The sequence below is a fragment of the Bactrocera latifrons genome, unplaced genomic scaffold (assembly GCF_001853355.1).
Source record: "Bactrocera latifrons isolate USDA-ARS-PBARC rearing strain unplaced genomic scaffold, ASM185335v1 scaffold_149, whole genome shotgun sequence".
Taxonomy (NCBI): domain Eukaryota; kingdom Metazoa; phylum Arthropoda; class Insecta; order Diptera; family Tephritidae; genus Bactrocera; species Bactrocera latifrons.
Genome location: NW_017534952.1, coordinates 5165 through 21243, shown reverse-complemented (window position 1 = coordinate 21243; position 16079 = coordinate 5165).

Genomic DNA, 16079 nt, shown 5'->3' with positions numbered 1-16079 from the left:
CTGTGTTTGTGCTTCTCTGACATTTAATATAAGCCCTTTCCATTTGACACTGTGTGTCTGTCAAATATTTCACATGTGTTGTTGTGAATTCGTAACTGTTGACATTTTACACATTTCCCTTCTTTTACTCTGTGAATTGGGAATGACACGACATTCTCACCGGTTTTAATACTGGCAAAGGCAACTGTCTAACATACTGACACTTTAGAAACAAGAAATCACGTATACATGCTTACTTTCGATTGTCTAATAACCAAAATTATTTCCAAAGTTACTCTTTCTATGATTTCATTTTGAAAACATTTTTCAATGACGAATGTTTTCACACATAAATATTAGTACATAATTATATTCCTAAGTATATGTGTGTGTGTGTTGTAGTCAATTTAAATTTGAATGAAAATCTGTATTTCAAAGCAGTGCAAACCCATTGACTAAAGCAGCAAAAGTGCAACGACAACAACAACAATGAAATCAATAAGAATCTCCCAATTGTCTGTGAAGTGCCCACAGTGGCGCATGTCCAATTACACTTTCACCTGTGCGGTAATTGCCGGCATTTCAATGAGTGTGTTGTTGTTTGCTTCGGCGCTGCAGTTTTAATTTTTCTTGGCTATTTCATCTGAGCAATGAAATTCCACTTAAAGTAACGAGCCAATTTGACGTTGCTTGTGTTTGGTTGTGCATTCTTATTATTGGTACAAGTTTGTTTTTGCTGCTCACATTGTCACAGCTTCTGCTTCTGTTTGCTTTTTTTTCAATGAATTTTACTTTTTCATTTGTTGGCTATGAACAAGTCTAGTGCCCGGTAGTTTTCACTACGGAATGAGTAAATCGCCACTGCGTTGCGATGTTGTTGCTGYTTTTGCCAGCGACGCTAATGTTGTAGCCATTTCGTAGCGTTGGCAGTCGATCTAACGTTGGCACGATGTGATTAATTCTTTGCGACATTCTGTGGTTGACAATTCTATTGCTTGATGGCAGAAATGCAAGTACATACATACTAGAAATTTCGCTTAGATGTACCCAGTGTAGAAGGATTCAATGTTTGACCGAAAGTACTAAGCACTGTTGAAACTTTTATCTATACATGTTTCTCCTTAAAAGTATAATTATTAGCTATTTGACGACTTTAGCTGTTTAGTGAAAGCGGGAAAAGCGGAAATTTTTAAAGAAACATTATTTTTAATAAATTTATTAAATTAATTATATTAATGATAGMGTGGAGCTTCTCTCGCCAGTGCAAAGCTAAATCTAAAATAAGAGAGAAGTAAGGCATTGCTAATCAATCTTCTTCAAAGCATCGCCCTTTTCAGCACTATATGTTGTTGAATTTTTTATTTATCAAATAAAGCAATTTCTTGCTGGTCATCTTACATACAAAACTGCAAGTGGTCACACGGATGCAAATTCACTTTTGTGCATGTTTTTGRAAATTTTATTTATTTGATACTAATTTAGTTTTGCTCCTTACTTTTAGTTTCTACCAGTAATTTATAACGTTGGCCGGGATTATGCGGAATTTGGCTGCCACTCAGCTGCTTACGTCACACATTTATGTTAGTTCTTTTGCAAGTTTTCTTACAAGAAAATGCAACTGTTTGAAACCCATGTCTAATTTTGAATATTTTAATCACTAATTACTTTAATTTTGTGGGAAATTAATTAAGGATTTTTTTGATATTATTCTTTAATGTTATATTTTTTATCAACTAAAATCCTTAAAAAAGTGAATTAAATAAAATTAATGTTGGAAATATTATTAATGTATTGTACATTATGCAGGGGGTATTCTAGTCTAGAAAATTAAAAAAAAATTGAAATTTTTTCATTATTCGGTAGTTGAGATATTCAAAAATATAAGCCTAAAAGGATTCTTCATATTGTTTCCAAAATTATAGCCGTTTTTTTTTCCAGAAGACCACAAGCATAGAAATTACGTCGACAAAAACACGGCCTTTTTGATTAAACCATTTTTTAATGAATTACTGTACGCTTCAAATATAAATAAAAATATGATAAAGATGCATAGTAAAAATATTAAATTCTTTTTATCGAGCCTCTAGAACAGAATTCCCCATTAAATGGGGAACTGGGCGTATACGTAACATTTTTCAGCATCTCGTATATACAGCATAATTGTTAACATAAAATTGTGATTATTTAATGATGCAACCACACCCCAAAGAGCACCACTTGCTGCAACCTGCATTTGCCAACACAACATAGCCTGAGTGCGTTGAGTGTGASGTTCATTAGCGTCTTGCTGCTGGAGGGTAAAAGGCTATTTATGGCCAGTTGTGTGGCTCAAATAACATTTTAGCTTCGTACGRCAGCTTCAAACAGCTAATATGACATGCATATATGTAAAAGTCACAGCACACACACACACTCAGGAGTATCGCAATTTATGGAAAATAAAAAATATGAAACGAATAATTAGCTCATAAGAATTTGTTGGCACCCCAAGAAAAAACATAACACAGAACAACACAGTACACAAATAACATGAAAACCAACAAAAGCAAAAGCAGCAACAATCGCACAGATAACAACAATTATAATGAGCCTAACGAAAACGCATTTGTGTACGCAAAGAAAACAAATTCACGCAAAAACCGCAAAACAGAAGCCCCAATGAGTATATTTTGCTGCGTCTTTTTCCATACATACACACATATTCATATCAGCATGTATATATTATTTACATAAACAACAAAGCGACATCATATATTTGAACTTGCGTCTCGGCGTTTCCTCTCACCCGTCTGGCTTGGTTGCTCTCCACCATGTCCCGCATTTTGTCGCTTGTATTTTATTTACGATTTTGTGTTTTAAAATTCAGGGCTGTCCCACTCCCCCTCCTATATGCTACTATGTGTAATAAGCTGCGGGCGCAGACTTCAATACAATGGCGCTATCGTCCGCATTTATTTATGGCTCAGTGTCGGATGCGCGAAACAAAAAAAAACAAAAAGGAATTTCATAAATTTATTTCAAACGATGCAGAACGCTTTCGCTTTGTTGTAGAGTCGATTTCTCCTTACTCATTTGTGAATCTCTGCATAAGCGCGCACTGTGTTAAGAAATTCACATTTTATAGTCGTCCACGTGAGCTCATAACTTTAATGCCTTGCACTTAGGGACACTCAAAATAAAGATTAATAACTCATAAATACACACTTTGGGGTTTAGATAGATATGTATGTCTTTGATAACTGTAAACAATCTTTTTGTTTATGTAACATGTAGTATATTGCTTTTAATTGCAAGCGATGTGCCAGCGATGGARATTTGTTATTATTATTATGAGCTGATAAAATGTATTTTTTTAAATATTTCAAATCATTCTCTCAAAAGAATAAACATTAATAGAAAAACCGTAAATATTTTTCTACACATTTTAATGTCACAGGTTTTTCAATAGGGAGAAAGAAGTGTACGTAGAGTTGCCGCTAGCGCTTTAATTGAGGAAGACCCAAATTAGTCTCTCACATGTCGTTCTCAAGCATTGCGCGTTGGCCTAAATCCTTCCTGAGATGGCTAAGCAACAACTTGAAAATGTTCCGGATTTTCATTGAAAAATCGTTTTCTGCGATGAGGCTCATTTCTGGCTGAATGGATTCGTCAATAAGTAAAATATGTATACGTTATTTGTCAGACAGAAATGTACACGTACTCCATGAGTCACCATTGGATCCCGAAAAAAATACGATTTGGCTCAATGATAACCGAATATTTTTAGCCCGAATTGAGCGATATAGACTTGGACAATATGTGGTTCTAACATAAAGGCGGCACAAGGCACACAACGAATGTCACAATCGATTCATTGAAACCAAATTTGGTGAACGTGTTATCTCACGAAATGGAGCTAAGTCAAGTCTATTGTCTATGCCAACAAATACGAACATCGAGCGCGAAATTGCAGCAGTATCGGTCGATTTTTGCTTGAAAATCGTCGAAAATTGGGTTCAGCGTCTGGACTTCTGCAAGCGTGCCTGTGGTTAAAGAAATCGAATTCCATACATAATGGCATCGAATTTACTTTCACAAGAATAAAAAAATTTAATTCTTATCTGTATTCCGGGGTAATTTTTTGAAAACTAAATGTCATGAACGTGAAGTTGTTAGAATAATTAATTACACTGGAATCACTTTAACTTTTTTTTATATTTATACAAATATTTGCTCATGACTTTGAGCTCCTTGCGAGAGTTCCTTGAGGGAAATAAACATCATCAAGAGGCGTTCCACAATTTATTATCCCTCACACTTTTTCCGGATAACACTCTACACAATTTTTACATTTTTCTTAACCTAGCTTTATAAAAAGATTTCTAGTGTCCTTAGAAAATGAAGCATTATTTTGRGTTCGGTTGTATTTGTGCCCAAACACAGAAAGCTAAAGCCTATGAGTTCATAGAAATAAGAAACACAACGTAATACATTCATTTCAATCAAGCTAAGCTCTGCCCTGCTGCCACACTCGCACCGAATTCGCAATCCCCTTAAGTGCAATTTCACAGTTTATGAAATGATTTCATGCCTCGTGCAAGAACCATGTGCGAATGTGTGGCACTAGGCAGCCGCATTGTTCTTTTGCTTAGAATTCGCCAGATTGCAATRTGCCACACAACACACTCGGCCTCATATGCACAACAACAAAGCAATAAGCTGGTGTGTACGTTGCCACATATTTATGTAAGCTCCTTCCTGATGATGGACACATCTTTTTGTTCCTTTTGTTACCTTCTGGCAATGTGAGTTTTTCAAGAGCCTCTTTGCTTGATTTGSGGCGTGTCTCGTAGTGGTCAAGGACTCGGGATTATTTGCAAGTGCACAGCAAGATCCCAAATGATTTGCATTGTAGTAAAAAACGTTTTGAAAATTGAATAGTAATAGAAGTTTAAAGACGACATATGAAAGCCTCATCCAAATCGGCCAGTGATTCATTATTCGGGTGCAACGAGAGAGCACGAATATTAGCGTCTTAAAGCAGCAGCAGAATTAAAACACCACTCCAATAGGATAAAGCATTACAGCATACATAAAAATATGGGCTTTCACACATTCAAAAAACAAAAACAAAGAAACACAAATCCGGCACGTAAATTATGCAAAACAGCTTTAGAAATTATTTATGGCTCAAAATAGGAATGTCCAAAAATAATTTAAAAAGATGAAAAAATCCCTAAATTTGCTCTCTGCCCTCTCCTCATATAATTTTGCAAATTATTAAAACAACGTAAGCGACAGCGACAGATATTAAAATGYGACATTCTTGCACAAAAGCAAGTATGAACAATCGAGCAACTTTTGCAGCGTCCGAAAATACTTTCGGTTGTGACATATCTGTGCATATTGGACTCTTGGCGCTTGGACTTTTCCGCAAGTCAAGGAAAAGCGGACAATCCGCATATTGGCACTTTGTCAGCTTTGTCTTCTCATGAAAACTCGTCTAGACTCGGGAGTAAGAAAGAATGTGGGAACAAAAGTTAGTTCTGAAGCTGCCGCTRCGAGCGRAGACGCACAACAAAACGAGWGTCCTAATCTGTGGCAAATTACATACAAACACACACGCACAAGCAATTGCCTTGCATAAGCATAGTTGGCTGCATTTGTGTGTGTGTGTGTGTGTGTGTGTGTGCTCGTACTTAGCTTTCTACCCAACATTTTACACTCAATTATGCAATTTTTGTTTTGCGCTTGGCGATTGGCGGGACGTGGGACAGCAAAGGCGTCAGCATGCCCTACTCCCATACAAGTGAACATAAAATAAATGCTCATACTTATCGTTGGCGCTGTTGCWTTTGCCACCGCGTGCACGCCTCTCTTGCCACGCCACCCTTCGCGCTCGTCTCGTCTCGTCAAGTTTTCTATTTTTGCAACGCCGCTGCTAAGCTTACAACAAATTAAATTTTATATTTATATTTATTGCAAAAACTCAACGCGCAGCACTATGCTGAGTGTGTGTTTGTGTGAGTGTGTTCAACAAAGCATTGTGTACAAACCTCATTTGTGTATTTACGAGCGTATTTGTGCTGGCATGTGAGACTTGCGCTGAGGCACGACAACCAACAAATRTGCAGAACACAAAATCACAGCTTTCATAATTGGTTTAGATGGTTTTTCGTCTGGCAACAGCGACGTGCTGCTTGAGTCTCACTCGCTTGTTGTGTCTGCATATTTCAGTGCTTCTACTATATTTTGYATTTAATATTTTTCAGCTGAATCTGGGCACGCACTGTCAGCAGCACTTTGCACACATCCATCTAAGTACTTATGTACGTATGYATGTGTGTAAGTGTGGGCATTTATGTAGACATAGTTTGTGGCATGTTGTATGAAATGTGTGTGTTCTCACATTTGTGGTCCTTGTAGAAATGCACGAAATRTACTGTGAATTTGCTCGCTGAAGAAGTATAATTAATGGGTTGGCAAATTGCTTTAAAGGTCAGTAAATTGTTTTGGACTTAATATATTRTATTTTAAACATCATATGTATAAGCTCAAGGTAAAAAATTGTAAAAAATACTCGTTTGAGTATTTTAAATAAAATTAAAGCTTAAATAAATAAAAAAAAATTGTTCATTATCAGAAATATTTTTTTTCGCATTGTTTTTATTGAGACTTAAGTTTGGATGTGATAATTGTTGTATGAAACTCCCGTTAAAATATCGAAATGCTTATGATATTTATAAGAATTTAAAAAGATTTTTTTGATTTACTCCACAATGCAAATTGACCTCCGGCATATTAACTGCCATTGGCTTCTTTGCGCCACTTTTGTTAGAAAATAGTAAGCTTCCTCACCAAATTAAGTAATTAATATACAATTTTGGACCTAAGTTGTATTTGTAAGGATGAGCAGGCGATGGCAACCACGCYCATCAATAGCTAGTGTACTTAATATACCAAATAACCGACTCTCCCTCTTTAGCCTACTTCCTTGTGTTCAGTAGAAAAAGACACAGCTGAGTTCAAAATCGTCAGTGCTGACGCATATTATAATTGTTGTTGCCTTTTTCGACCTTCCATACACAAAATATAWACATACATTTGTGAGGTTAGAACCACAAAAGGACTTTCGCCCATAAACTAACAAAATAGCAATTTATTGCACCGCATTTCTGCCCTCTATGTACATTGCGCAACAACAACTACTCCCGAATGTGTGCTACTCAAAAATCGATTTTGTTCGGTTGTAACATATTGAGGCTCGTTTTCACTTTAGGACCTTAGTGTGACCGAGCAACTCAATTTGCCAYATAATATCCACAACGGCTGCGTGTAGCCTTTTCTACCAACCGACTTCAGGTATTGMAGGTCAAGCCGCCACTTCATTATCCCCTTGTCACTATTCGCCGCTTTTGCGGAATTTGACAAAGACTCAGAGTTCAATGCGGCATAGCGACAACGGCGCATAATGCAATTTTCCCGAACTTACTTCCATGCAAACATACATTCACGGATGAATRCCCGCGCTTGGCTGACCGTTACATACTTTTTTCTCTCATACTCCATTTACGAATGAGCGTACGGTCTGYCCCGGGTACCATATTGAATTTCGTAGAGCAACCTTCTAAGCATTGTAAGGCAGGATTATTGTGTTTTTTGTTAGATTTATGCATACAATCTGGTTAAGACTTAGTAAGTCATAAACGAACTCCAATTTGTTACACATTGCGTATGAGTAACTTTTGATGCTATTTACTATATTTGAGCTGCGCCGTTGCTTTTTTGCTGCTGACCAATTTATGCTTGTACCAAATTAATAAACTGATGTTTTGAGACTTTTTTAAATAATTTGTGAAAGAGGAGAAATCATTTAAAGGTCATTACAGTCCATTTTGTTCCCTTTAAAGGCATTCTGCTACAAAAACTTTCAAAGTGAAAAATCCCGAAAAATATCTATAAATTAAATATTGTATAGAAAGAAAGAAAATATGTATTAAATGAACTGAAAATTAACATAAAAACCTAAAAACGCAGACTACTTTGTTGTCATAACATCAGTTAAGACCGGCAACTTCTTGACTTACACACTTTTCACGAAAATATTAATCAAATTAAAACTTTCGCTTAATAAAATTAGTAAACTTTTGTTTGGAAAGCCATAATAAAGTTAAAAAGTTTTTTGACTGACTGGAAGCACTGCGYCTAAACTGYTCACCAGCTCGTAGGCGCAAGCATATTCACGTGCACTGCCTACATTTAGGTTCACAAGCATGTCCTCAAAACTCAAAACTTCGAGCAGCAAACGCTTCAACAATGCCGAAGCAAACTTCGTGCCATTCGACACGCTACCTGAGAGCTGTGCGAATAATTGCTGAAGTGGCAGCAAAAAATTCGATGAAAGCAACAAAAGGCAGGCAAAGTAGCGAGCATACAAACAAGCGAACAGTTCTGATTATTAGTCTGCATTTGCATGTGCCACACATGKCACGAAGGCATGGAAGCAGCAGAGGGCGCATGTGTGTGTGTGTGTGCATGTGCGAAGCCATCAATTGTGTGCCACATTTCATTTGCAAGCTTTTATTCGATTGAACAGCAGTTGCGCTGTCAGCCAATCAGTCGTTTGATTGGCGATATTCGCTGCAAGAATATTAGACGACTTAAATAGAACATATTTTCCTACATTCCAAATCAATTCAGAAATGCATTAAATTCGAAAATAATAGCGCAACGTCACTTTTAATAGTTGAAATATTATTTGTCTGGTTATGCACTTCATCAAAACTAAATAAAAAACAATTTAGTGAAGAATTCTTAATCATAGGCATTCATATGCCCAACTGCAATCGAACCTCAAATTGTTTAAGCGAACGAGGAATTAAAGAAATTAGATGGAATTTTTTAAATGTTGATTCTGCGGATATGTATATTAATTATGAAAACAAATAATGCAACAGACTAGCTAACTATGTATGCATTGTTTTTGTTTTCATCTATTAATCACACTTTTCCAGCCGTTCGATCGGCCGCCGATGGATTTTCCTGCCAAAATAAATATATATCGCACTTGTTGTATTTGTTGTTGTGTCGTATTTATCGTTGTGTGTGTTTGCTCAAAACAAACCAAAGCAACAACAAGCCTGCTTGTCCAACGAGACAATCATTTAGCGTGCCACCGACACCAACGTACCCGTCCATCTCACCGAAGCAATCGTCAAGCCGCCTCAGCTGCCGGCGCGCGAGCTTTATGGATTTCTAATTTTGTTTACAAATGTGTATTTTCTTTTTGGATTTATTTATTTTTATTCGATCRCGTCGCTGGCGCTGACTCAACCGACATGCACACACTCACGAGCGCGCTTGCCGGCGTATCATATGCATGGCAGTGTGTGTGCGTAGGTCAAAATGTCTAGTCTGCAGGTTTTTTATACATTCGCAACATGTTGCACAGAGTATAATAGTTTTGTTTAACTAACGCTTGTTTGTATTACCTAAAATAATCGAGTTATATATAGCGTTACATATACATATAAACCCGTCTGTCTGTCCGCGCGTCCGTTCGTGCAAGCGATAACTTGAGAAAAAATTGGGATATCGTAATGAAACTTGGTATACTGTTCTCTGGTAAAGATGTAAGAACGAGTTCATAGATAGGTGTAATCGGCAYTTCGATGCCCAAAAGACGCTTTTAATCGAAAACTAATAAAGTGCCATAACCAAGCTCCACAATAATGTACAAARTTGTCAAAATCGAGTCATATCTGTTAAAACACCATATACCGAATATGGATAGCTCACTGTCTCTTGCTAACTTTATATCGGACGCTCTATAAGATATATCTTTACAATTCGRAAAGCGTTGCTTTCTGATAATAGTAGGCCTGTACTACTATATTAAGCCCCATCTAATTAATGAATAATCCGCTTGACTTTATATTGCATCTAACGGCAAATATGTGAGTTATCTTAATTAAATTGTGGAAGCGTGTTTTTATAATAACAGTTTACCTTTGTGCCTAAACTGGATAAAATCGGTAAGAACTTGCCCTAGACCCCATATAACCAGCATACCTTATGCGCTGAAGTTATTTCGCCTGCTTTGATCCTGGCCAGTATCAAGAGTATATATGTATGAATAGCTCGGTTTCTCCCTAACTTATTGCTTCCTTACTGTTGCTTTTGCGTTCGCACGCCAATTGGGTGTTGGAGGTTTGACGGTCTGACGCGCTCTGATTCGTCTCGTTGTCGTGAGTTCGAAACATAACAAATATAAACTCTGAGGGAATACTGAAACAGTTTTTCACGCATGATTTACGGCTGGCATAATTTTATTGACACATGTTTCAATTATTGACCCTTCTTTCGTTGGCGCTGATACGTATCAGTATTATATATGCTGCGTTTCTACCGCCTTGCTTAGCCACATGCGCATGGGGGCAGAAATTATTTATTTTCACTAACAGGATAACATACATAAATTTTAAATTTATTACAAAAGTACAATAACGGATTTAAATTGCCTTTATTGTTTATTTAACACAACGCTTTTCATTCGCAAGTTCATATATGTATATTATATATGCGATACTTGTGTGTAATACGTGAAAACGCACACACACTTGAGCAAATAACACAGCACAAAGCCGTGCAAGTCAAAGTAAACATCGAGGGAAATTCATATTTTATTTTTTATTTAATATCGAACAATAAAAAGGATGCAAATAGCAAAATATATACATACMTAGATATATATAYATAATAACATTCCTTAAAGRACATATGCCAGCYGRYGTATGCACAGGCAAAACAGCTTAAAGTACTCAAGAAATACTCAAGTGGTTCTAAGCTTCAGTGTCGGTAACGAATTGTGGCGTATTTTCCAGAGCCACTATATTTAAATAACTTTCAAATAATTCAAAATGTTAATTGTACTTGTGAGCGTTTTGCCTGGTTGTCACATTAAAACCATATTGAGATAATCTAACGGCATTTTCCCAGTAAGGCCATGCCTTCACTAAAAAATACATTTAACACACCCCAAAAATACACTTCTTCCTGATTTCGATTAAGATTGCTCACATTCATCTCAAAAACACACACGCACTTACTTACTATACAAACGCATATCAAAGGCTCACTGTTACTCCTGAACACTTGACAGAATTAAGCTTAATTTATATTGCTGTCTTACAACATGTTTGAAACACACACACACGTGAAGAGGCAAACACTTTGAACATCGCCGCCTTTAAATGTTTTTAAGGATTTGTGACGCACAGGATTTGAACTGTACTCGAAGAAATAAGTGTGACAAGTAGAAAGCCAATAAAAATTCGGAAATTCTTCTTCGAATTTTCTTACTATTGCTCCCCGACAAAAGAAACCTGATAATTCGTTGGTAGCAGATGAAAACGGTTCAAGAGTCAACTAAGAACTTAGCAACGCTGCAGAAATGTCTAAAGTCACTTCGAAGTGTTTAGGGTTGTTTAACATAATCAGTTGATATAAAAAACTTTTGTGAATATTAACCTGAGTTTTTTAATATTCTTTATGCCCACAACTAATGTTTAGGCATGCGAAATTCATAGCCAAAAATTCGGGAAACACTCGACGCAATAGTAAAGCCAACGAAGAACGACCCACTTTTTGTTAAGATATGTTCTTGTGTATGTATGTATTTATGTATGTATGTAGTAAGTAGTATATAAGTTGATATGCGCGACAATGTAAGCCGATTATGAAAATACTAATGTGCGAACACATATGTCAAGTGGAACGATGTTTGCCCATAAATTTACGTGGGAGCTTTTGCTGTATCCCCGTGGCACACCTATTACCATTTCCCCCTTGCATGGAAAAATTAAATATTCGTACGCATAGTTTCATTACTTATAAGACGATTGCGCAAGCAAATGTCCAACTTATGTATTTTAGCTATACTACCTATGATTTTAAGGAGCAAAATGCTTAAACGACATTTGACCTTGAGCCAACACCTGCAAAGATGCCATGTTATGTGATATTTGCATTTTTATCGCCCCATAATTTTGTTGATTTTCTAATTGTAACTTCCACGCAAATTATTTCTGGCACGATTACTGTGCTGGCGGCGTTGTTGTTGCTGCCTGGGTTTTATGGGAATTCTACTTTAATTTATTCCAACACTTCGCATTATGCTACGGCATAAAATATAATAGCATAGTAAGGGTTTCTTTGTGGCATGGCGATAGCTGAGGTGTTCTCTGGCTGAGCAGCCACTCCTAACTAAGAACCTAGCGTCCTCCAGGTTTTTTTTTTTTTAATTTATTACAGCGCGTTTTCGCTGTCATACGCTTATATTTAGTTTATTAGGTTTTTATGCAAAAGGTGTTGGCACCCCCTTCGAACGGTGGAATGTGCCTAAAGCGCCCGCCTTGGAAATGAGAGCTGAAGTAGCATTTACATTCTTCTTTTGCCATAAATCCCTTTCGTGAGCAAATTTTCTTTGAAAGCATACTGCGTATATTTTATCTTCAGTATTGTCTACTCTGCATTCCCACCTTCCACTGCCTTCCTTGTTTCATTTCAACAACAAAGCAAAAGTTCGCGGAGGCGTCGAGTTTTTATTTAACATGATTCTGTAAATTTGCTTTCATGATTTTTGAACTTCATGGAATCGAACGCAAATCTTTTTACACGAAAGTGTTGCCGAAAGCAATCTTGTAATCAAGCGCATTGATATGTGAGTATGGGGGGCGCTTCATTGCCTTTGAAATGTTTTATTGGAATTGCTATTTGCTCATAAAATCTTAGAACGCACTTGTGTTGTTGTGTGTTGCAAGTGCTAATGCAATGTATTTGATATGCAGAGCGCTTCTATTCACTAGAGAACCTCAACACGAAACGTTTTGAGTTAATTCAATAATTTTCAAATTTCAATATATGTATAATGTTTCCACAACAACACATAAGTTACACATACATATGTGTGTGCTTACTGGATCTCGAGTAAATTTGAATTCAACATGGCACGCTTGTATCTTGAGTGAAAATAAACACGCTGATCGCATTAAATAACGAAATATTGGTAGTCGAAAAAGTAGTTTCGTATTTCTAATCAAATTTATATCAAGCTTAAAATCTCACCTTTCCAACACTATGACACAATGTCATTGGTAGCRCTGGAGATATACGACTGCAACGACATCTATTGACAAAATACGAAAAGACTTTTTCGACTACCCAATATATAATAAATATTGTGTTCACTCACATTTCTCTTTACTGATATAATAAGCCTGTTGACGAGACAATCAATGCAAGGGAATTTGTGTATTTGAAACAAGGCCCTCCAGGTATGAGAGAAGACGAAGCGAAGAAACGATACGACAAGAATCAAATTTGCTCTAAATTCACAATTCGTGATTCGGAGGTTAGGTAATTACCGTTTTAACGGCAGAATATGGCATCTTCTTTTGGTTTTTCTAAACTCTAAGTTTAGAAATTTCTAACCTCCGTTTTAATAGCATTTCTCCTCATTGTTCTGTAGCCACTGTTCAAAAAAGTAGCACATCTAACTTTTGCATGAGCCAATTTCCTAAGAGGCATGTCCACTGGTGCATCTGCGCTATCAACATATGCATTAGTTTACGTCTGTGTTATTGTAATTTCCAATTTTGTGATGTTTGCACACCCGCCAACTAAGCTAAACAAATTTTACCGCAACTCGTAAATTTCCCACTCGAAGTTGTTGACTCAAAAAAAATAAACCAATATTGGCACAACACAACGATAAATGGTCACATTCTTCTTCCACACACCCACACACCACAAATTACAGCTTTATTACTTCATATTTTTGGTTTCTATTTTCCTCAAATATGCAGCTTTCCGTAATTTGTCATAATTTTAGAAAACCACAGAAATTTGTCAAACTTAAAAGTAAAATAAAATTTTTACGACTCGAACACTCGCTCTGATGGCCTTGTGACACCATGGAGTTGTAGTGTTGCGTCGAGTTGAGTGAAAGTCAGTGAGCAAAATCAAAGGCAAATAAATTGGACAGGAAAATGAAAAGCAATGAACGGTGTTCGTGGTTTTCAGTTTGGCCCACAGAATGTAAATAAAGCTTGCAATTGCTGCTCATCGCCGACTAACGGTATACACATGAGTAACAATTGCAAAATCGTAGAATTATGGATATATAAAAAGCAAGTGAACTTTAATCAAACACAACTGCACAAGCACACACACACATACGTTCATGAAAGTAAACACTGAGCAGGGCACGCTGCCCGCTCACGACCACGCTCCAGGCATACGCTGCCTTGCTATATATATGGGAGTATGTGTGCGTGGTTGTATGTATTAACAAATCGAATCATCAGTCGGAAGCGCCAACAACCGATGCGTTAACTTTTTGTGTTCGAAATGCGCGGAAGCGTGCAACATTCAACATATATGTACGTACATGCATACCTGCATGTGTATAAATTGCGCCATAATTCATTCGCATTAACGTAATAAACACACGGGTCGTACATAGAACTTTAGTGCTTTTTCAAATGGCTTTAATTATTTGATAATTTATGGCGCGCCTTGAAACCGGAAAAATAATGTAAATTAAATCTAGATTAATACGTCAACGATTCAATCTGCTTGTATACAGTAAGTAACTAACGTAAATAGCGCTAATTCCGATTAAAGATGAATTGTTGTAAGTATTGATATAGGATGCAAATGTCAGCAAATGGTCAAATCCCAAAGCAATGGAAGTTACGTATACGCCATGGTCATATGCTGCTACAAAATAAAGCGGTTCGCCACTGATTTAACTGAGGTAAAGTGACAAAATTAGGTAACTCATTTCTAAAATATGAGAATAAATTTGATTTATATTTTATGAACCAAACTAAATGCACTATTCCATTAGGAAATCGCACATACTTGTATATCTTTAGCTTAAAAATGTTTGGTAAACATAAAATTAACTCGGCTGTGATAATTTAAAATTCCATTAAAAGTAAATAACATAAACATTTAAAAGACTCTATCGTATTTCCAACAGCAATTCAATTAGCGTATTCAAAACTTCACATTTTCTTATCTTTCACTTGACACAGTCGCACAATTTTCGTTGCCAAAAGTTGCAAGTTTCAAGAATATAAGAAAACAGGCAGAAAACAAAAATGTAAATCCATTAACGGAAAAATAAGATAAATGCTAATTGGAAAACACTTGAAATGTTAAGAAAAGAAAAAGTGTTGAAAATATTAGAAAAACTAGACAAAAATATGAAAAACGGAATTTGTTTGTGTAAATCGCTTCGTCTTGTTTATACTTTATTGCAACATGCTTAATTATCGCAAATTTACATTTAATTTAAACCACTCACGCAAAATGTGTTGCATGTAACTGTAAACATTGCATTTACAGTTATAATCAACAATGCGTGAGCACATACATACGTGTGGAGGATTTGTCCACGTCCGTTATTTGGGTTGACCGTTGCATGTGGCACTCCCCTATTGGAACTCATAATAACACCATGAAAAGGAACCGCATATTTTTTGTTTAAATCACCTTTCATTTATTTTGGGTCAAATAAATTTACGTAGAGATTTCCTACGCTTGCTGAGCCATCGTTTTTTATAAATTTTAGAATATATTTTAAGCTGTGAAATGCTGTATACATGTAACTATCATAAGAAACTAGAAAGTACACATTTTTGTATATTATATGAGAAAACGCTGCCTATCTTGGTTTCATCAAATGATCTCTAAGTATACTAATAAAACGTAACGAATATTTTAGTTACCCCCTGCAATTGACTCATCGATTGGAAGTCTCCAGCTAAACAAATGCGCTTCCACTTAAATCCTCACATATACTACACTATATTTGGTAGTAGTTTCACACAAACACAATTTTTATTTTCCAAGTAAGTGCGGCGCAAATTTTACACGTGTGTATGTGCCCATATGAGTACAATTGATAGATTGAAATGTTCTCAATTTGCTTGCCTGTCCTTTGACTTTTGACAGTACAAACTATTGTCTTTGCAAGTTTCTGTTTGGGCATTTTTTGTTAAAGATGAAAGGCTTATTGTTTTTATAAGTGTTGTATTAGCACTGTGCGGCTA